This window comes from Nylanderia fulva, unplaced genomic scaffold (assembly GCF_048542155.1).
Source record: "Nylanderia fulva isolate GAGA-0341 unplaced genomic scaffold, ASM4854215v1 Scaffold2, whole genome shotgun sequence".
NCBI classification, from domain to species: domain Eukaryota; kingdom Metazoa; phylum Arthropoda; class Insecta; order Hymenoptera; family Formicidae; genus Nylanderia; species Nylanderia fulva.
Genome location: NW_028190263.1, coordinates 5,652,531 through 5,674,211, shown reverse-complemented (window position 1 = coordinate 5,674,211; position 21,681 = coordinate 5,652,531). Strand labels below are relative to the sequence as shown.

The following is a 21,681-nucleotide window of genomic DNA, read 5'->3' as shown; positions in this document are numbered from 1 at the left end:
TACTTTAACAACACTTTTCACCATCGTCTCTCAAAATCTTGCATAGCGGAAATTACGTTCGTAATAAAATTGTATCTCATTTGTTCAGACAGTTTTTTAATTGGATACCTGGAGCAAGAGAGAAAGAAAGAGCAGTTTTCACTGACGACTAGTACTTCAATTAATAAAAGAATAAAAGAATCGTAGGAATAGAGAAAACAGAGAGATAAACGCGTTATAAATTATCAAAGCAGATAATTCAGCAAACATGAGAAACCTCAGATTGAGCAGAGTCAATTTAAGAGTTCATATATTTTAAACCACAAATAAAAAGAAATTGTTATGTGTATTGCATTTTTTTATATATTATAAATTCCGCTTTTATCAATTATTTATAGGATATCTACGTATTCGTATCACGGTCGATTTTTCATAATTGCCCAATTATTTGCATCGACAAATTTGATGCGTCATATAAAATTAATATATTATTCATGCTGATACAATTTACCTTATTCTCAACAATATTATTTAAAAGAGAAAATTTTTAATTAATTTTTATAATAAATTAATAGAATTACAGATTAATTAAAATAAGTTGTATAAATTAAAATACCGATACTTTCAAAATGATTTTTTATCTCCGGCTGTACGTACTATTGTAGTGAAAAACTAAACTTTATTATAGAGTAATTGTATTCTAAAACTTTAATAGAGAAACGCTAAACTAAATTTAACATTTTTTGATTCAGACTCGTTTAATAAGTTTTCTGCAAAATATTCCATATGCGATTCTTTAATGACATTTAGACAAATAAAATACAGATTGCTGGTACAAAGAGAAATAAATTACATATTCTTTGATATATGCAAGCGAGCAAAGAACCAAAGAACGTCAACCAAAGAAATCAATGGAACGAAATGAGTTTTTAAAATTTGAAAATTGTGCATACATACACATACACAAGAATATATATACGTATATTTTCTACATAGATTATATATATTATTTTCTAAATATTTGATACGTGTAATAATATTTTGACATTTCAATTTATCTAGATATACATATATATGTATATACATGTTATGCTATACTACATCAGCACAACTGCTAAATATATTTAAAATTTTTTAGAAATATATCAGGAATATTTCGGTACGTCAAGTAAGGCAAACACTTACTTCTATTGCTACTACTTGGCGGATTTATAATTTACAGCATCGTTTATTGCTTCCCCGCTGCCACGTGCAAAACGTAGATAGGGCTCGCTTCGTTACTTTTTACCTAGCTGGGTAATAAACAACGGTATTATCCGCAAAACAGAGCAACGGCTTATCCTGCCTTCCCTAGATAATGAGAAAGGATAAAACACTCTGTCGTTTGCGTATCTTTTACTTGAGAAATTTGTTCTCTTTTTTTTTTTAGCAAACTCATTATAATTATGTTCTCTACATTTGCTCTATTGATTTGCACATTACTGACTCTCTTGATCATATTTATCTAAAATTGTCTCAATTTTTTTTGTAATATTCAACAGAAATTATGGGAAAGAATGAATAAATTTGTCCGCCAAGGTTCTTTCTCTTGAGTCGAAGGTATGTGAATTATTTCTTAACGATAATTGTTGGATAATGAAATCTTATTTAATCAAAAAGAGTCACAACATATATTCCTATAACTATACAACATTTTTACTTCCCTTTCGACGAAATAATAATAACAACGACGCGAATTAGAATTTGTTGATGGCAAAGATAAAATCACTTGGTGTATTAAATCGAATATCGCGCGCCCACGTGCACATATATAGACCATGTGATTCCGCTAAATTCCGTTTGTTCCTGACACACATGATTTACTAGGTTCGCGCGCTGTACTAATATTAACTCGATACGGAGTATTTAGCGCAAGTGCCGGTTCGCAAAGCGGCAATAATTTTGAACAACAGTGCAATTTTATGATATTATTCTTTGACACGAGCTTTTATCCGTCGAAGTGCGCTGAAAAAGGAAAAAAACTTGCTGACACAAGACATACTCGCGGCATCAGTTCGATAAGAACTGATCGATGAAAGCGGCGCTTCCGATTTCCAGTTCAAGGTTGAACGGTCCTTTTATCCCGCATTTTTTCTTACTTTTTCCTTCTTACGGAAATCGGAGATATATTTCAACATGGTGACGCCTGTTTTATATAAAAGCTATCTATAGGTCCTTCTATATAAATATAGTATGTCAGGTATAATAATTTGAGTGAAATCTCTCTTTTATATTATAGAGAGAGAGAGAGAGAGAGAATGGAAAATTCGATATATAATATATACCTAATAACAAGTGAGCGTATAGAATAAAGCGTTAGCAATTTTTTTCGCCAACTTTTTCGGATGAATTAAACACACGATGTAGCAATATTTGACGTGCATCGTCGTACGATGCATACGGGATTTTTTTCTTTAGCAAGTGGAAGCAATGGTTTCAAGTGCTCGACACGTCGGATACCATTTTCCAGAGTTCATCGTCGACCAGGGTGAAAACTTTATCGGGCGAGAGAGGAGAAAAGTTTGGTCCGGCGAGCGAAATAATTTCTCCGACTGAAAATTAGCGTCGATGGAAAAGAGTTCCGAGAGACGATTCGATAAGTTATAATACCGCGGGGAGATGGCCGTTGAAATTAACTCGCCTGTTAAGTTTGACAGGACATTTAAATTACTGTAGCGATGGAATTAAGTCGTCTAAAAAGCAATTGCTGCTTTATGAAATCTGATGGGGAGAACTCGCTCGAAGAGACAGACATTCTATCTTTAAGCGTTGACTGAAAGAATTATCTTTTCCGAGTATTACGCGATTGTTTTCTTTTATCTCGTCCCTCTCTTTTAAAGATTTCCATTTTCCTATACAATTTCTTTAGTTAAATTATAAATTATATATATATTTCAATTTCATTTCCTCAACTCCTTTTATATAATTTAATCTATTATAATATTTTATCTAAAAATGAAATATTGAAATATTTTTAATTATAATTTTTAATAAGTCTACTGCCTCGGCTTTTGCAGAAAAAAACTGTATATTCTGATAATCCTTTATATTCTTTATAAAGAAAAAATATCATTCTTGATAATATCCAATATCTGTCGTTTCTCGATATCGGCAGAAAAGTAGAAAAATCGAAGTAGAAATACAGAGGAAAGTTGCTCGCTATTTTCAATTAAATATCGTTTTTCCACAAATCGTTATAGGACTCTGCAATAAGTCGACTAGCAAAGTTATTTTATCCCTCCAGCGTTTTTAAACAGAGCTGAAAAAAGAAAATCATTTGTCGCTTGGAACGTGTCGAGTGGTTTTATATCTCGAAACTTGCAATAGTTTATCTTATGATATTACAAACTTTATTTGCTTTCCCGACCCAGAACGACTAAAACTTTGATACGTTGCATTTGTATATGCTCTCTTTGGGAGATATAAAATATTTAATCGAAAGTAACTCTACCTTTTCAACGCTTCCCTTCAATTAAATCCCATCAATGAGTATCATATTCCATCAAATAAAATCCGAAGCGGTTTTTTTGTTCATCGTGTTACCCTGTAATTACAAATTAATCCGCCACACACACGTTTTTCACTCGAATTCTCCGATTTAAAACGCAAACTAGAAACACATTTCCAAATTTCTCGAGGCGTAATCGCCGATCACCTGCAACGCATTTTATTTTTCCGATATAACGATGCTGGAAAAAAGATATATAACACGTCGCGAAAATAGCTTCGATCATTTTTATCCTGCGGTTCGAGATTGACGGTATTGTCCGAGCTCAAGTATGCGGCAAAGATGCACGCTAGGTGCATTCACGATGAGGGGATGGGGATCAGCACCTAGAGCAGTGGAAGATAGAATAGCGGTTAGATAAGTTTATAAGCCGATCACAGAGAGCTGGCCTCGTTAACGATCCGACGGGATCGTTAACGTTCAAGTTTCGCCTCTCGTCGCGTCGCGTCGGATGAAGTCGCCGCGCGTAAGGAGTGCCTGCCTGCGGATAATTAAAATAACCAAGGTCGGATTAATTAAACGCGCCATTAGGTACGGTTTTCACCTAGCTGCCGTCTATAGCCGACAAACCCGCTAAAGCGGGAACGCGCTCTCCTCTAGTGTGAGACACGCCACGATATTTTACCGCTTCATTTCCACTTGACCGTTTTACGTTAATTGTCTTTACCTGGCCAGTGAAATAAAGAAAACACAGCAAAAAGGTAAAGGCCGCGTCCTAAACCAGGGAAGTATTAAATATATATATATATATACTGCAACTAGAGAATTAAAGAATATAACCAGTGACACTATAGATCTCATGTGGCCTGTAATGAAGTTTGCGGGATCTAAAGAGATAAAGAAAATAACAAGAAAAAGAGAGAGAAAGAAGAAGCACAATTACAATTTCATTATCTGTAAATGATTATATATTTCTCTTTATTTTTTTAGCGTACGTATATATATATATATATATATATATATATATATATATATATTTTTTATGAGTTAAATTTTCTCTGTAATAGTAAATATGATACATCTAAATGTTAGTTACAGTTAGTCTGTAGGAACGAAGGTGTTTGAGAATTATTAATTCTGTTAACGTTTAAATAATTAAACGAACTCGAGAACATATATACGGATATAAGGACAAATAAGTTTTAAAGTTTTAAGAAATTTCCAGCCATTAATTATGCATAAAACCGGTGGTCTGACGGATACAGCAAACGTCTCTAGATTCATATAAATCGCATAAATATAAAGCTGCTTAAACCCTGCTCCACGTCTTCATTAGTGTTACACTTAATTAACCAAAAGCATTCTCCGCGTATTTCACTGGCATTATATATAGCCACAAGCCGGACGTAGTTATTCGCTCGACAATTTTGCGCCGAGGACTCAGATCAGGGAACTGTTTGATTTTTCATTAATTACCTAAGTGGTCTTTCCGCGACCGATAATTATTCCGGATGCGGTGGAAAAAAAAAAGATCCGGCGAGAAAGATAAGAGCGGACGAGAAATCGATTATCTGTCGACGGAAGCAGGTGATGAGGAAATAAAAGAAAGAGATGAAAGGTACGCTTTTATTTTCTGGTGCGAATAAAGGCGATGTAAAGGACCTTATATATACGGTGCGATCGAACTTTTCGCATTGGTCTCTCGTACATATACGAGAGCGAGTCTGACAAGCAAGTTGCGCCTGAGTTTATGCTTTATAGTTGGTTGGGCGACCTCAAATTTACCGTCATCCTACATTCAAGTGCGCGCGAATATTCAGGTACGACAGTTTCGAACATTAAGTACAAGAACTGTCGCGCACGCAAATGCAGTGTACATGATGTTACCGAGTTTTATTCAATCAACCGTCTGTGTGTGCGTAGCTTTCGTTGTGTCCCAAGTGATGAACGCAGATTAGAACTTTCAATTACACCGTATAGATTTATAGGTATAATATATATATATATATATATATATATATATATATATATATATATTATATAGGTTTATATATTATATTATATTTTATCAAATTGAATACTTAAAACGTCGCTAGTGATATTTAAAATAGGAACGATATATTAAATTTGACCCAAACTAGCCAAAGAAAATTTTTTATTTTATTTCCACAAATATAAAATGTGGAAATAATATAAAAAATTTTCTTTGGCTAGTTTGAGTCGAATTTAATACATCGTTTCTCTTATATTTTATATTTTTATATATTATATAGATATTTTCAGACATTTAGATTCTGTTTTATAAAAATGTATAATATATTTTATTCTAATAATCGTGATTTATTTAATTCCAATTTTTAATTTCCATTTTCATAAATAGCTTTATTGCTAATTAAATATCGAAGAGACATTTTTTCCAATCGTATAAAAAATATAAAAAATACTGTTATTAACATTCGTACTAAAAATTAAATAAATTCCCATCACTTTTTTTATTACATTTTACATCTATACGTGCGACTGCGTATTGTCACTAATGAACACGCGGCTATACGATTGCATCGGTCTCAATTAAGGTACTAAATGCATGGGCTGCTCTGAATCAGCCACCTCTGATACTATATTGTTCGACCATAATACGCAGTAGATGCGGTGATATTACAGTTAACCAAGCAACAATAAGTTTATTTGTTTATCCCGCCAAACAAACCGTGAAAGATAGATATCAAAATATGTACAAGCAATTTGGGAAGGGAATGATAAATATTTCGTTTCATTACGTTTACTGGCTTATTATTGTGCAGTTTTGGATATTAAATTTTGTTGCGAGAAAGGTCAACGACCATTTTATCCATAATTTACAAATGTTTTAGAGGCACTAGAATAGGTAATGGAAAAACATTAAAAAGGGTGTTATGCGGAAGAGAATGCTCGGAACTTTGCCTCATAAGTTTTAGCAAAATGAGGAAAAGTTAGGATGTAAAAATGTAATACGCTGCACGCGTTTCTAGAAAAATAATCGCATACATGGCTGTAGAAACTTTTATTTGTAATTATGGGTACTTGCACACTTGATTTTCATTCTTGCTAACTGAGAATTAAATCTCTTCAAAAAAAAAAAAAATACTATTTTTTTACAATTATATGCACCTTGAAGAAAAATGATAAATGGCTACTATCGCACCATATATTATAATGACGATGATCAAACGTGTTAGAACGATAAACGTAAAAAGATTGGAACGAAGCCGAGTATAATCAAGTGTTTGCGCAAAAACCGGTAATTTCTCCTTATGCGATTCTCCTTACGCTCCTTTAATTACCTTTTTAATTTCGGGACGCTGGAACAGCTCTTATCGCGGGTGTCGAAAAAAAGCTCGGCTCTCTCAGAGGAAAATTTTGCTCCATTATGGGCTGGTTTCATTACTCCTTACTCTCCTCTCTCGCGGTGCTAATGAGAAAATTCAGATAATGCGACATGTCCGGAGATAATTAAGTTTTAAGAATCGCTGTAAAAGCGAAGAACACGCGCTCGTAATCGTGTATGCTCGTTTAATAGTCGTAGTTGTAAAGCACGTAGAAGTAAAGCTGTGAAATTAATAAAACAATTGCTGTCGAGAATTACGAACGCGAGAATTTATCTCGGGCCCTATTTCCCACCGTATAATCCTTCGCCAAAAAGTCACTTCAATTAATTCACACGTGCATATGAAATTATTCGTTATACATCGTAAGGAAATAATGACGGTTCTAATTCTATTAATAATAATTTTAATACAAAGTATTATACAAAAAATACAATTATGACGATATTTATTGATTCCAAATAATACCATTCGTTTTTAATAAACGGGATAACAGATCATCTGGAGTACTTTCATTCATAATTTTTTTTATCTGTAACTTTTAATCATTTACAACTGTTTCTGCTTAAAAAACGCGAGCGATTCGCTTATTCGTTTATCCACGTCATCTAATCTGCGTTCTACGTCGAGCATTATATCGTATCGTTATTTTATACAGGTATTCTCCATGATAACCTAGTTGTGCGCGCTATGACGTCATAAAGCCAGCCGATAAACGATACCGGCAGCGAGAATACGAACGGGCATAGCGACGCTCTGAATAAAACGAGATAATGCTCTCAATATGAAGCATCGACCGGAAAGTTGCAGCGCGCGTGTCGGTTCAGTCATAGAAACCGTTATAATTCCATGGGGGGAATGGTACTTTGTTGCACTCTTGTGAATCCTCTCAAATAATTTGTTTGAGAACCCTTTGCGTTTACGCGCGAGCAAAATCGCCATCGTTTTTTAAATTTAATTAGATTAATCTCGTTTCGCGAAGTGTTTCATCGAAAGTTCGCGCACGGCTGTAAAAATCGTGCGTTCGCATTTATATGCTGCCCTAAATCTTTAAAAGAGATAGAGAGGGAAAGATGTATGTGCGGTTGTAAATTTCGAGTCGGGCTGCGATTCGGCGTTAAAATTGAACGATTTGCCCTCGAACGGAAAAAGCGCGTTGGAGATCAATAAGGATGATGTCGCGATATTTATTGGGGCAAAGTCCGCCCCAAACCGGATGATGCACCAATTCACCGGATATATTGAAAAATCGAACGCGCGCGGAGGCATGGATGTTAATTGCGTATATGTGCGTATAAAAAAAAATATGACCGACTAAAGAGGATCGATACTTGAAGGTGAGACTTTGTAGTTGGATACTATATATATATAGTTTTTTTTTTTTTTTTTAATTTATATCGGCATATAAATTTATAAATCGACGCCACAAAATGCTTCTCTGCCATTTTCTTTTGCCTTTCGACTTGTTATATCTGGATTTTCGCGTCAGAACACCCTCCCAGCGATTCATCTTCTTCCTAGCTTTATAAGCGGCAATTTTGACCGCGGATGGTAGGTATATGTGCGGTTTCTCTCATCCGACAAAGTGACGAGATATACATATTTCAAAAATAATTGGTCAGTCTGTTCAATTTGGCTTGTTCTGCGCTATAAGGATTTGTCGTATATATTTATAAATTGTAACGTTCACGTTACATAATTATATTATTTATCTATAAAATTAAATTAATTTACAAAATATAATTAATTTACAAAATTAAATGTATTTGGATAAATGAGCGAAACAAAAATGGTTAGGCATTAATTCGAACGACTAAATCGTATTAACTTCTAATTTGAAATTGTGACTATCGTGAATAGTATTATTAAAATAATATCTTGAAAATAAATTTAATCCTTTTATAATTTAAAGATATAATTAAATAAATTTCAACTTTGACTAGTTGTTGCTTTCAATGAATATGGCAACAACATCATTTGTCGCTGACAATAATATGGCGACAATGATAATTCAGTTGAAATTAAATTTTTAAATATGCTTAAAAAGAGTGGCCGACGTACACAAATTAATAGGATTACATTTCAAATTAAACAAGTATTAATTTTAATGACCAAGATCCTCTTTTTTCTCTACATCAAACTCCATATAATCTTAAATCCAAACAAAATTCTGAAAAATATAAATTATAAATTAATCCCAATTGATTTTGAAATAAATTATGCAAAATATAAAATCATAAATAAAACCGAACCTCGGCGGAAAATCAAAATTCGAGAATTATTTAGACTGGGATGAATCTTTTAATTAATTAAACGAGGTCTAACCCCGGATTAAATTTTTTAATGATTTAACCCCAAACCGGATCAAATAACTTTAATTATTAAAACGTGGCAAAATATATAAAATGTGAATGATAAATTCGAATTGTCATCGAAATGGCTATGAAATCTGTAGATCTATTTGAAATGCGCACAATGTATTATATACGATATACATAAGTATATTTTTGATATATAAACTTTTTTTATTCCGCTGGCGAATTACTGATATCTCCACATCTGTCAATTCAAATAAATGCATATTGTGTGAAATTATCACGTTCGACTTTGACGAAACGTTAATTCGTGAAGAGTGGCGATATTGATTTGTTTAATAACTTTACACACACATATATATATAGCCTCACCATGCGTTGCAACCGATGACGCGTTGATTAAAACTGTTGCGTAATTATTTTGCTATCTGGTGTTTGGTGTTCACGCTCCACGGAAGACGCGTGACGAATTTAATATCATACGTTCGTGTACACGCATACAATAAAATCGCCGTCAATCCTCGTCATCTTTCACAGCGTTCACAGCCTGGAATACAATTTCAATTCCAATGAGCGAACGGAAAATTAATTTACATGTATAATCAAGTAATGCTGAAATGATACAGTGATGACATGTGGAAAATAAATGCATTATAAATGCTTAATAATAAACTTGAGGGTGCGCGATGTCCTTTTAAAGTCAATCGTCAACTTAACTTAATTGCAGATAAACTACCAAGAACAAAAATTTGTTGTAAATTATTTTAATAATATAATAACAGTATTTGATATTATTAAGCAGTAATAGTGAATAATGCGTAACATAAATTGCTAAATATAATTAATATTAAATTACTAAAGAGAGGACAAATAGCAACTTCATATCAAATTATAAAGTATAAAACATCTTTTTATAACGAGCAATTAAAATAATTTAATGAATGAACTGTAGCTCGAGAGATTGATGACATTGTTTGGATGGCATCAGTGTGTGTATTCATTAAGGGCCCCTTTTAATTAATATCTATTAATTGTTCGATTTTGTACTCTACAATTCCCAGTTATCAATAAAATGTTTTTGCAATTGCATAGGATTGCCCGCGCTTAATCTTCGGTGAAGTGCGAGCATTGCTTCTAATTGTCGGAAGCGTTAACACCAATCCATTTCGATCTACAAGCACGTACATCGCAAGCATGAGAGAAGGGCAAATGTCGAAGTATCGGCTATCGGCCATTAAGTGACACTTAATGCCTTCGAGAATGTCGCAACATCGTAAAGGTGTTTAACTTTTCTTGTGATCGCTAACGATTAGTCTGTCTCATCGTCGCGCTTTGTCTTGAAATAGTTCTGTAAACAATTATCTGTTTCTCTTTTTTAATCAAATTAAACGATTAAAATAAGTCATTAAAGAAAAAGAACAAGACAAGTCGGAAAACAAAATTGTCGCAAACTATAGCTGATAATTGTTGTTTGATCAACACTCTAATCACATTTCGCAGCTATCATCGTCGAATTTACGCACGATATGATCGTCTCGATCATGTTTATTATTCATTGGACTGATTATTGTGTTTTGCATTATTTTACCATTCATAATAGAGATTCGTGGGAAATTTTAGCAGAATAATTATGTGCATCAAATGGAACTGATCTACATACAAAGCTGTAAAATAATTTATCATTGACAGCAAACATAGCAATGTGATTGACACGATAAGCATAGAAAACGATACGCGTTTAAATATTTTATCGCATCGAGAAGGTATAATAGGATTGAGATCTCGGGATAAAAAATCTGATAACGAAAGGTGGGAAAAGCGCGAGTATTTGCGAGAAGTAGTACGAGAAGATCCTTTGTCAATAAAGGGCGTCTGATGAAACGGCGATCCGTGGTTGCTGCCGCGAGTTGCTTTCAATCGAGTTTCGTTCCGCCTGAATCGTCGATTTGCATCCCGCGCCACTTCTGCTTCTTTGAACGCAAAGTTAATAAGCAGCACTTCGATTTTGCTTTGCCAATCCGAATATCTTCGCATTTTAAGAGAACAATACCGCCGATATTGAAATTAGGTTTTACCGTCACCATTTACACGTAATTTATGAGAAAATTTCTTCCGATAGTTTGCGGATCTCGACTGGCGAGAACCAAATTGCGATACATTTATACGGTCTCTATGGGAGAATAACAATTTTCCGTTGTTGATTAAATTTCCAAAGATCGTTAAAATAAGTGTCAGGTGACTTATAAATCAGGAAAACAAATTTCTGACGATTTTCTGTTAACGAGCGTATTTATGATTCAGTTGAAATAACTTTGAAAGTTATATCGGTGTGAATTGTTGCGAGATATCTGCAACCTAAATCATGATCATATTTTCAAGTAGACGCAGTTTACTGTGAATGATAAATATATCCCAGATCAAAACAACGCAAGCGTAACGCTTTTGCAAACTTTGCCTGATTTACAGAATATTTAACTAAAATTTTGAATCAAAATATATTTAATATTTATATTAATTTATACATAAAAAAATAAAAAAGATACGCTTATATATTTACAAGAAAACAAGTTACTATGTCAGATAAAATTAATTTTCTACTTGCGCGTAACGTTTATAACAATCGATTAAAAAAATTTAAGAGGACATTATTTGTTATCATTAATTTTTGATAAGAGAATGCAGTAAGTATATTATATAATTATATTTAACTAAAATTTTGAATCGATATATTAAATATTTACAGTAAGTTATATATTCCTAAAAGAATAAAGAAAGATACGCTTATACATTGTAACTAGTCGAACCATATATTTGCAGCCTATGTAAATGCTTAAATGTCCGGCCCAGAAAGAGGGAGAGAAAGAAAAGGAGAGGGAGCTAATTGCATTAGATCATTTTCGTTCTGCAAACGCAAACATCGAAGGCAAGCGCGAGGCGGGCGAGCCGGGCATGAAACGAGGGTTAATTCCATCCCCTTCGGCTTCGATTAAACGAATTGCGAGAGTCGGATGTTTCGAGTGCACGAGATCGATCTTTCCGCGTGTTAAAGGGCATAGCTCCCTTCGTACACCGCTTAATTCGGCAACAATGGCAAACAGCGCTATCTCGCTCCAACCCTCGAAAAGGCAGCATCCTCTTGACCCCAAAATGACCGCTTCTCATTCTATATCCACCCTCTCTCTCTCCCGTCACGTTCGGAACTGAGAGGAAGAGAAAGAGCGAAACAAAGCGCGCGAGAGAGAGAGAGAGAGAGAGATTAACTTAATGTAACTATGTATATATATATATAATATATATATATATATATACACGTGCGCAACACATACCTATTCTTGCTTCCGCACATCGTCCGCCTTCATCACATCGTTGGGACTCCACGGACGCATCGCGAGATCGAGATCGCTAGATGCGTTCGAGTTCGTCGAGGAAAACGCGATAAACGGCACTACGGTTTCGTCACAGTATGACACTTTCGCGGCAAATCTACATATAATAATAATAATAATAATAATAATATGCAATGGCTAGACTCGCGGCGAAATTCCGTTTCGCGTTCGATTCGCGAAAGACGTCTTATCCACAAGCTGAGAGATTAAATCGGCAAAATCGCGATTTTTTTCCGGCGTATCGGCTCGTTCGTAAAGAATTGTCAGGGCCACCACGTGTCTCTCCCTCTCGTAGAGGTGCCGCCACGTCGTTACATCGTCCGTGAACAAAGCGGCGCGATGAAATGGTCGACTGTTCGTGCTCGTAACGTTTAATGAGCCGCGATTATGCACGCCCCGTATATACGATATATCGGACAGGCGAAAGCCGGAACTTGAGGCGTCAGATGCACCGGCAATCGAATTATCGCGATCAATTGTTTGCTTGCGGTTCGCTTAATGCCATGCACGTGCCAGCGGTCCTCCTATGATTTTCCCCCGATTTCGCTGCATATGACGCATATGACGATTAATGTTGCACCTTCGAGTTCGATCGCATCGAGATGGCAGAAATCGCTCCCTTCTTTCTTGTAAGACAAAAAATGAGAAACGTTTTTTTCTCTTTCGCAAAATTTTATATATATAAATGTTCAAGGTTTTTCTGTCTCCTCGCTCCTTTTTTTCCCCCTTTTAACTTTCGAGTTATGCGATCCACTCGTGACGTTCGCGCGATGACGTCTGACCATACAGTCGACTTTACTACTGGGACGAGAATTTTTGCGGTCGGCTCGTAGGTATTCCGGGTGTTTGGCTCGCTTAATTAAATTCTCCGGCGAATATCGTGCGTACTTCCGTCTGTGGACACTCGACGGTATATACGTTATTGACTACGAACCCTTCTTCCGACCAGAGCCCACTTTCTAAGATGCCTCGTGAGACGCATAGTTTTATTATGCAACGTATCTCGATCGGGCAATCGCACAATTATGATCATCGCGCGATTCGCGAGGGACATTTTTTCTTACATAGGAAACGCACACAAATTCGATCTAGTCTAAAGTGACCTTGATTACGTATTTTTTTCTCGCTCTCGAATTTTTTCGTTCGCGCAAACGTCAGCGTAAAGGTGATAGCGCTTTAAGAATCATCGTCAGCCTCTCGGGTAAACGTAAGATTGACGTGCGTTTAACGATGACATTTGTTCGTGTTAATGTTTCGATTAAAGAGCCTCACGGATAAACTGTATCTGTCACCCTGGTATTTGCATTTACGTCATCATCGGGTCGAAATTCAGTTAGGTCGCACGTCGCGACCGACTACGTAACCATATTCGTCGTTGCATTCGCGAATTTGCATGCCAGACGGTCTCTTTTAATCGCTCTTGGTTCAGGATTTTAACGATAATCGCTCGACCAACAGCGTCGTTGATGTAGATATGACGAATCATACGTGAATCGCGTTTGTGCGATGACATTCGCGATGACAGGCAGCGAATATACTCTCACTGATATGGCGCACAAAATTTCTAGCATCCCTCAAGTTCACGGCTCGCCGTTCATCGTCATCACACTATATGCCAGACTCTTGGCCGAACGCCGATAATTCCACTAGGCTCGCACGAATTTTTCAAAAATTCATCACCATATACCCTACTCAGGTCGAGTATCCGCGTTATTTCGATCTCACGCGAATTATTGCGTCGAGAGACGCAAATTTCCAGAAAGTCCCACCAAGCTCTTTCGTCCGCTCTAACCGTCCGGATTCTTGGAGCAACTTCGTCCCGACAAGTCCGGCCTTATCCGGCACTCCTGAACCGTCCACTTTAATAGAACCCGACGAAGTGTCCCGAACGTTGTTATCGTTGTTGCCGACGAGAGAACTCGGACATGCCGCGTTCACCACGTTGCTCCCGCACGCTCTCTCATCGTCATCATCATCGTCATCGTCGACGATCTCGTCACGATCAAGGCACGCTGGAAACGGCGTGTCTAGGTTCCCTATCACACGTCACCAAAGCACGTCGGAGAAGCACCGGGTGGCTCGCCCGGTTCGCGCGCGTGCGAGACGACGAGTCACGCTGGTGAAATTCCAGCCCGGAATATATAGGTTAAAACGTCGCCGCCGCAACGCGGACACTTGGGAAGCGTCGGACAGAGAGAAACAGTGGGGGAAGAGAGAGAGAGAGAGAGTGCTTCGCCGGTTTCTCCTCCTTCGTTGCCCGGGGAGCGGCTATGGCGGCGGCCTGGCTCTCACTGCTACTTCCCTCGACGCGGGGGTGACTCGCGGGGGTTGGTTAGGACGAGGGGCGAGGGGACGCGATTATCTCGCAGCATCCCCTAGCGCGCAGGACCAATCCGTACGGAACCGACGATGGTGGAGGGTGCGCGTGGGTTGGTGGGAGATAGCTGTACAGAAGAGAGAAAGAGAGAGAGAGTGAGTGAGTAAGAGAGGGAGAGACTCTCTAGGGGGTTGAAACGAGAAGAAAAAGGACAATGACGGAAGAGAACGGTTGGAGAGACAGAAATGGAAGGCGAAAAAGTGCGTGCGATGGAACGAGAGAGAGAGAGAATGTTGATGGGATAGAGACGGAAGTCTACGTCGGAACGAGAAGAAATGATTTCTTCTGGAGAGACCGAGATCGAGCGTAAACGGAAGAAGGAAAGTGTGCAGCGGCGGAAGACGGGTCGCTGGAAAAATGCGTCGATCAAACAGACGAGCGTGAAGAAAATCGACGCCACGAATCGGAAGAAAGAGTTTATCTTCCCGGAAGATGTAGCTTGTCGCGCGTGGATTCCGGATGATAGCACGCAGATGGAGAGAAGTTGGTGTATGTCGAGGTAAAGGCAAGGATGTTGATACTCGGGATCCCTAAACAGAAAACGATGACTTCGTGTATCAAACAGACTACACACGTCATGGAGTTTTAGAGATTCGAGGGAAAATATAAAGCAAATAAATACACAAGAGCGCGAGATGGAGTAAAGGGATGAACGAGTGGAAACGATGAAGTTCAAGTCGGCATTCGGCGGCAGAGAGAGAGAAGTTGTGCGACGACGTGAAAAAGCTTGACAGCCGGCTACTGTAAGAGGAATGCGACTAGATGGAAAAACTAAAAGAGTTGATGTAGTATGACACGATCGCACACATTCGAATATCAGGCATCGTTTTGGGGAAAAAATGGGGAGTGTCATCTTGTATTATTCATATGGCGTGTCCTACACGCGCGATATGGTTATCAATCAATCAAAAATACGGACACATGTGTGTTTTTCGCGACGATCTTCGGAATTAAAAAAGAAAAATTATTTTATTTTTTTTTTATTACACTACTATCATTTGATTTTATACATTTTTCACGGTTTTATTTTTTTCTCCTCTTTTTATAACTGAATAGAAGATGGAATTTTATCTTTGCATGCGGTGTGTTTTATATATTTTATGTATATAATATTACAGATACATTTAGAAACACACATTAATTAAATATGTGACATTATCAAGCCAAGACTCCACTTTTTGAATTAATTACATAAATGTATTCTTAGAAATAGACCTGGCTCTCTGCGATAGACTCGGAGCAAACGATGGATTAAGGGTGTAAAATATGCACGATCGTTTATCAGAAACCTTTACCTCGAAGAAGAAATGAGCAATATCACAGAGCCGTTGTCAAAGTAACTGCATTTCTCTCTCTCTCTCTCTCTCGTGACTGTTTATACCTGTATATAACCATACATCGCTTAAATATGCATTTATAATCGGGTTTAAGTGCTCTTAACAGTATACACGCTAATCTATACACGCAAAATATCGAACACACGAAGGGTCGTGTATATACATATATATATATATATATCTGAACCTACGTATAAGGATAGCGCCATCCTGTCGCGGACTCCTGCCGGGACGGATCAAGGATAGGGAAGGGATCGAGTCGTCCTCGATCAAGAGTATCCGTGGAAAAGCGCCGGCGATGATGCATCGTTGGCCAAGGGTTGTATCACTTGGATCGGTTTATAAAATATTCATGAGGAAAGTTTTATCGGTGGAATCGCGCGCGAGAGAAGCTGACTCGAGTATGAAAGTGTCGTTAGAAACGTTCACCTGTCTCCTTTTTTTCCTCCCTTTTACATTTCGTTTCCTCCTTCTTCCTTCCGCTCTGATGCCTTGTCAACGTAAAATTTCCGCGCGACTTTAAGATTGGTGTGTCACGCGGGGTGTGTGTTTTATATTTAAATTTATTTATTAATATCCTTTTTTTTTGTTTTAATCGAAATTGATTATTTTCTTTACAGAAATCTCAATTGTAAGAATATTAATTATAAATTAATTATTTTTAAATTACGCGAAGGATCAAAAAATTGTTTTCGAGATTATCACTTCAGAGTGACAAATAAATATGAAATTTTGTTTTGATAGAAATTTGTATAATTATTAAAATATTAAAATTTTCGGAAGATGCAGAGTCTAAACAAAAGAAACATTATTAGCTACCGAATTGCGATGTAATTCTTCGCGCGACGCTTGTTTAATAACAAAGTACGAGATGAAATAGAGTGAAATTAAAAGGAAATAAACGCAGCAGCGTTTGTATAGCCGGGCCCTTGTAAATTTATTTCGGAATACGAGATAAAAAGTGTGCGTGAAGCGTTTTCTTCTCTTTCTCTATCTAGCTCTCCGCGTGAAACGCAACTCTCGAGAAGACAATATTATTGTTAGCGCCGAGTGACGGTGGAAAACAATTATTTCCCAACACCCTCGCGAGTTTGCGAAACGGAAAACTCGCGTTCGCGTATATACATATATGCACAGATGCTCAGAGAGATACATACAATACAATACATCGATTGCATGCACAAAACGCGATGCAACGGGCGTAAAAAAACAATCGGTGAATTCAAGCCGACCGATTTTCAACTTATATACATATATCGTTTGCGTAAGGTGTCGTCGCACTTGCAACGCTACGTCTCTATATATGTATATATGTGTATGTACATACGCGATCGCATATGTAATTGCATTCTATCGAAGGCGTTGTTTACATACGACACGATGTAACCGCTCGCGATCGCCTGATGCTGCAACGAGCGAAGAATTCCGCAAACAAACGCAACGTTTTCTCATCTTTACACGAGGAACACGGACACTTAACTGCGTCCTCCTATCTTGGCGTGGGGTGATCCATCAAGCCCTATGGTAATTAACAAGCGACCGGCGAAGCTTGTCTCCGATTCGTCCGAGACGACTCCGGTCCGAGTTCGATCGATTAATCATACACCATTCCAATTATACCCTCGTGCTACGCGTGATATCGAGTGGATTCATTTTTCAACGGCATCAGGAGAACCGGTGCGGATCTATATATCGATCGCACTTCGCAATTAGGGACCACTCGCAAAGTACATAGAGACGACTGATGATGAGGGATGGGAAGAGCTCACGGACGGGTGCTTGGCTTTATGTGCACGTACGATCGTTTCTAACGTTCGATCTCTCTCTCTCTAGCTTTCTCCTTCACGTTGCTCGTTTTTCAGAACGTGAATCGAGACTGCGATGCGTTTTGCTACAAAGCGCGCTCCCCAGTTGCTGCTAAAGAATTATCATTTTATATTTATTTAAAATATGCAAAAGCAGCATTAAACTGTATTTTTATGCATAATGCATACGTGATTGCTGTTTACTTTAAATGTGCTTTAAAGTGTATTTTAATTTTTCTTATTTATTTTTATGACTTTCAATACACGCATAGATGGTCGACGTATAAAAGCGCACATATCTATGTAGGAATAATTTTTATCAATAGGACGTAATATCTGAATAATGTCGAGTTGTGGAGATACAATTCAACTAAATATTATTTTGTTATGGTCTCCAATAACTCGTCTAAGAGTCTTGACGTGTTGTCAAACCGACACTACGTTCGTTCTTGACATCTTAAAATTATAATTTTATTTTTATTTTTACAAATCACTTGATAAGGACTCGAAGAAGGGTCGTGAAACGTTGTGATTGAATAAATAATATTTGCCAGTACGGTCGAGAGAAGATTCTTACCTTTTTTATTATTTTGTTAATTGAACATATAAAAATATTTAAATTAAATATATTCAATCCAACAAAACGTATATAACAAAATAATGATGTAGTTGAAAGGTTTATAGTCAAGTTAACAAATATTTTTCAGAGTATAATAAAGTACATTAAAAGTGCAAAAAACTCAATCAAATAAAAATATAAAATTACGCGCAGCTAATGCACATTATCATATAATTTGATAAATCACTGATGAACGAGCATAGGTATACACACATGTTACATTTGTTATCGAGCAATTGGCTTTCCGAATAAAATATTGAATTTCTTGACTAATTAACATTTCACGTGTCTATTCCATAAAATATCGGTGATTTCTCGCCAAACAGTTTGCGTTAATCACTTAACAATTTTTGGCGATTTCCATCTTTATCTGAAATACGTTCTCCGGTCTCATTGTACGCTTCGCTCCGTTGTTTAGAAGCAAGGCTACGTGGAAAAGCTTCTTTCCCGGAGGCTATCCATTAGGGGGAGTTACAGGTAGTTAGAGGCAGTTCCTATTGTAACCGCCGCACATCAATAATTCCCGGCAAAGACTCCACGAGCAAGAGACAACCACCTCTCGGTGTTCTAAGAATACCCCGTTATCCCTCTTTCTAAAGAGACGCGTGCTCTTGATTAAAACCATCCTTCTCTGTTGTTTTTCTTCACCGGCATTGTAAACAGTACCTTAACAAACATCTTGTGTATCCTAGAAATATCGAGGGGATATCCTAGAAATATCGATGAGATTGATCTCGTGTCGTATCGCTCGAAAGGTTGATCGAGAGCAGCGCCCAAAAATAGGAAGAAAATGTACGTGTCGCAGTTGAATCGGAATTTAATTAATTCAAGTGACAAATCACTTTGTGCCTCTTTAAAACAAAAGCTTCTTCTATCTCAATCTAAGAACATTTGTACTTCTCTTTTATCTCAAATCATTATTTTCATATCCTTATATTTATCTTATCTCGACATAAATTGCAGTGAAGTACAAATTTTTACAACTCTATAATTTATAATTAGCTTTAATATTTAGACAGATAAACATTTTTATATAAATTAAAAAATAAATCTATGCAGTTTAACTTTGGATCTCTATAAATTCGACAGTAATTATAGAGTAAAAAAATAAGAATTTTCTAAAAATTGAGGAAATTTGTTAGCATATCATGTTCTACGCGATATTCTTAGACGATCATTTCGCGGCCTCTCCCACATACTCGGAATTTTGTGAAGATATGTCGAGGCGTTTGCACACATAAATGGAAATCAACAAAGCGTAGCGTCTCGGCGCCGTCGATTCATTTGATTCATCGATCAGCTCCTTGGTGAGTAATGGGCGATAAAGGTGGTGCGTGTATATAGGGAAGTTAAAAAAGATTCTAGTCGTTCAAGCAAATTCGTCGCAAACGTCGTCGTCTGGCTAAGAAACCACTTCACCGAGTTCGATTTCTTCTCAAAACGTATAAGAAGATACATTTTTCCCGTTTTACTTACGCTACAATTCAACTATGTGAAATCAATTTATTACATTGTTAGGATAACGCAGCTTTGAGGATCGCTGGCTTAGCCTGAATTTACATCCGGCTCTCTTCAAACTTTGAAATGCTTCAAATTTAAACTTGCGCATACGTCCAAATTATATGCAATTTTACGCTGCGACAGAGTTACATATAAATTTAATATAAACATATATAATTATAGTTATATATTATATTTATTATATTAAATAAATACAGATTTAATATAATATATATTTATATTTATTATATATTTTTTATATATACATATATATTATATATATTTATTATAATAAATAAATACAGATTTAATATAATATTTACAAACATTTTCATATTAACTAAATACACATTTTAATATAATATAGTATACGAACATTTTTATATTCTCATTTTCTCTATCTTTTTTTATCTACATTGAAACTCTTATTCTCTCCGAAAAGATTTTCAATTCATATACCATACATTAAAAGAAGTTTTAGCCAACGGAACAGCACAAGAGCTGGGCGGAATAAAGATCCATACATTTTTTCTGTTCACTCATCAAAGTATGCATACACATACGCTCCGAAAAATATATAAGCCATTTTCCTCTACCCACATAAAATCGCGTATTGTTATTACAAAAAAAATATACATTATTAGAACAAGTAGAAATTATAGTAATCTATTTTTTCTAAAAAATAATAAAATATATTGTTTCTTCATACCTTATCAGCGATCACGTATCGCTTGATTTTTGATATCTAATATTATCCTCGTTTCTGTCTGTTTTCGCTGCATGCGCCAAAGCAATGTTTGTTCTCTTCCCTTTCAGTTCTTCTCCATTTGCAGACCGCTCCTTGTGAAACGAGTATTTATCCTGCCCTCGCTCTAGCGATGGATATAATACGCTCGCATATAAAATCGATATTTATGAATAAGGCATTCAACTCTCGCTCGGACGGTGATGAGAGACCAATATAGAAGTCCTCACAGTGGTTGATAGCAGCTCAAGGCTTGCTCACATACCTTGGTGCTTTCCCTCTCGTCCGAGAAAGAACGTTCGCGCACACATCGATTGATTAGCGAGTCGATTAATTCGCTCGCGATAATTAGCTGCCCAACTTTATTTCTTTCTATGTATCAAACGTAGCGATTATCCGCAGCTTAAACAAAAATCTATAAAGACACACAAAATTTGACCTTTTAAAATAGAGAGAAAATGTAAAATTTTTATATATATATAATCAATACTCGATAGAATATTAAAGAGAAAATACTGAGAACATTAAATTTATCTTTGCAAAATTTTAACTCCAGATTATTTTTAATTGATATAATATTATATATAATATGCGAATGAAAAGTATAAAAGATTTCTTTATAAAATATTCCAGAAAAGTATTTTATAATATCGATCATTATAATTGTTCTACTTTAATTATATTTATTATAATTTATAATAAATATTTAAATAATTATTGAAAAGAATTCACCTAAATTGCAATATTTGATCATATTTTCTCCCCT

General features: G+C 36.2%; 1 protein-coding gene across 10 annotated transcripts in view; it reads right to left on the bottom strand.

Moving 5' to 3' along the window:
* Positions 1 to 14,813, bottom strand: part of LOC114942826 (cyclic nucleotide-gated channel alpha-3) — a 171,219-nt gene extending 156,406 nt beyond the window's left edge. For all 10 annotated transcript variants that reach the window (XM_085482040.1, XM_085482042.1, XM_085482044.1 and 7 more), the window contains exon 1: positions 12,473 to 14,813. The gene's annotated coding sequence lies outside the window, so the exon portion shown is untranslated. The remainder of the gene's footprint in view (positions 1 to 12,472) is intronic.
* Between the last annotated feature and the right edge of the window lie 6,868 nt (positions 14,814 to 21,681).